This window comes from Portunus trituberculatus, chromosome 39, assembly GCF_017591435.1.
Source record: "Portunus trituberculatus isolate SZX2019 chromosome 39, ASM1759143v1, whole genome shotgun sequence".
NCBI lineage: Eukaryota > Metazoa > Arthropoda > Malacostraca > Decapoda > Portunidae > Portunus > Portunus trituberculatus.
In genome coordinates, this window is record NC_059293.1 from 2,481,884 (window position 1) to 2,484,956 (window position 3,073).

Sequence of the window (3,073 nt, forward strand, 5' to 3'; positions counted from 1 at the left end):
TGCATACAGGCCTGGTCACCCCATTAAAGGCAGGATATCAACATGTTAGAAGCAGTTCAGAGAAGAGCAACTAGGATGATACCAGCATTAAAGCGCCTGGAGTATAGAAACAGATTAAAGGAATTAAACATGTTTTCATTTGAGAGGAGATGTATAAGAGGGGATATGATACAGTTATTCAAAATGTTCTCAGATAAAAACTACATAGATGTGAATTCTTTCTTTACCTTAGAGGAAGGAAGTAGGACTAGAAATCATGGCAGGAAGATTAGAAAGCAAGGCTGCAGGTTAGATATAAGAAAATATTTCTTTAGTCATAGGGTGGTAGACTTCTGGAATGTATTGCCAGAGAGGGTTGTAAATAGAACTAGTTTGACAATGTTTAAAAACAGATTAGATAAGCACTTAAATTTATTAGATTTATAATTATGTATAGCGCTGCATGATAGTTTTTATAAGAAATTTACTATAGTTAAACAAGACATGATCCCCATGTATGGGGATCACAGATTGTAGAGGAATTCGCTGCAGGACTTACCCCTGTTAATGGGCCAAATATTTAGAATTAGTATATAATGTTATAATGTATTGTGTACTTGTAAGTGTATCTTTAAGTACTGATGACGAGGTCGCTGTGCGACTGATACAGGATAACCTAGATGGGCCCTGGTGGCCCTTTGTTATCCTGTTATTTATGTTATGTTATGTTATGTTATCTTGAACCTGCTTCCTCCTGTCATGATGGCGTATGAGGATTAAAAGAAACTGTCAATCTCTCAAGATCCAACACCCATAAGACTTCTGGCATCTGGCCAAAAACATCAGCAATAACTTTATTTCTTCATCTTTCCCTCCTTTATTTAATCCTGTCAAGGAAGGACGCAGTGGCGTCGCTCTCAGCTGATCTTCACTATCTGTTGTATAGTATTTGCAGTGGCCTGGGCAAGTAGTGTGGACTCATTCTCATGAAATCAAGTGTTAGATAATCATGGGTAAAGAAGAGATTCCATCTAAATGCAGGTATGAGGCTAGGGAAAGAATGAAAGAAGATGAATATGTTGATGAGGGACTAAGCGCATTCGAAGGTTTTGATAGGGCAAATACTTCACTACTTAAGAGAGTGTTGACTATTGAATGTAAACTAGATAAATTGATAAAGGAGAGTATGGGAATGAAAGAGAATGAAAAAAAGGAAAAAAAGTTTCAAAAACTGAGAGAAAGGATGAAAAAAGTGGAAGAAAACAAAGCTAGGGTAAGAGAGGAAAACGAAGAACTGAAAAAGGAAGTAGCTAACTATAAGAAGTAGATGGAAGAAGGACTCGGTAAAGCCGAGAAAGAAAAAGAGAAGCTGAAAGATCTAGTAAACAAAGAGGAGGAAAGAGTACAGAACATGATTAAAAAAGAAGTACAAGCATGGAGAGTCCAAGAAAAGAAAGATAAGGATGATTTTCAGGAAGTGATTCAAGAACAACTAAAAGAAAAAGAAGAAAATATGACAAACAAAATTATAGGAGTGCTCAAGACAAAAGAAAATCTAGTTAGAGAAATTGTGGAAAAAAAAAAGTGTAATCGTATTTGGAATGAAAGAAAAAAATATAAAATATAGACCAAGAAGAGAAAAAGAAGAAATGAAATCAGTCAAAGACCTACTAAAAAATCTAAACAACAAAGATAGGCAGAACTTGGAAGAGGAAGTAGAAGAAATAAACAGAATGGAACCATATCAAGAAGGAAAAACGAGACTATTTAAAATACTACTAAAATTACAAGCAGCAACAGAAGAAATATTATATAGAACAACAAAACTCAGAGAAACAGAAGGCTGCTGGAATATATATATATATATATATATATATATATATATATATATATATATATATATATATATATATATATATATATATATATATGTATATATATATAAAGAAAAATAGAAATGAGGAAGAAAGGAAGAGATACAATGAACTGGCAGCAGCAGTAAGGGAAAAAAATAATGAAAGGTCAGAAGAGGAAAAAGGCATTTTTTTGAGAATTCTAGGAGACAGGATAAGGAAATGGTATATAAAAGAGAAGGAAGAGGAAAAAGTGGAACAAGTTTAACTAAAAGTGATAAAGGCAAGAGACTAAAAATAATGTATATGAACATAGACGGAGTTTTATCAAGTAAATTAGAATTAAGAGATTACATACAGAAAGAAGAACCGGATATTGTATGCCTGGTTGAAACAAAACTAAATGAGGCATTCAAAATAGACTTGGATAATAGGTATAATGTATAGAGAAGAGACAGAGTGGGTAAAGGAGGAGAAGGAATCATGATAATGTTAAGGAAGGAGATAGTGATAAACCAAGTGGAATGTGGGGAAAGAAAAGCAGAAGTACTGTATGTTAAGAAGCATATTAATAAAAAAAGAGTTAACAATCATTGTAACATATGTGCCACCAAAAACAAATTCATGGACCAATCAAGAACATAAAGACATGATAGATGACATAATAAGGAGTCTAACTAGAATCATTAGAGAAAGGAGAAAAGTGATATTAGTAGGAGATTTCAACTGTAAAGAAGTGGACTGGGAAAATAATGAAAGTGGTATGGGGGAAGAAGCCTGGGGAGAAAGATTCCTGAAACTAATGATAGACAATATGATGGACCAGAGAGTAAAGGAAAACACAAGATTCAGAGATGAGTCGGCAAGATTAGACCTGCTTTTTACAAGGGGTATACAAATGAATGATGATATAAGTGCCCATTGGGAAAGAGTGACTATGTAATGTTAGAAATGGATATAGAAGAGGGAAAAGAAGATAGAGATGAATCATACAAAGGAGACCGATTAAATTATAGAAAGGCTGATATTGAGAATCTCAAGAACTATTTCAAATACGCTAACTGGGAGGAAATGGAAAACTCTGAGGGGGTGCAAGAGAAATATAACCTATTTTTGGAGTCATGGAATATGTCCCGAAATATAGACCTAAGGAAGAAGGAAAGAAAGATTGGTTTAACGCAAACTGTGCCAGGGCAAAGGAGAAAAGATATGGAGCATGGAAAAGGTGGAGAAGAAGTAGA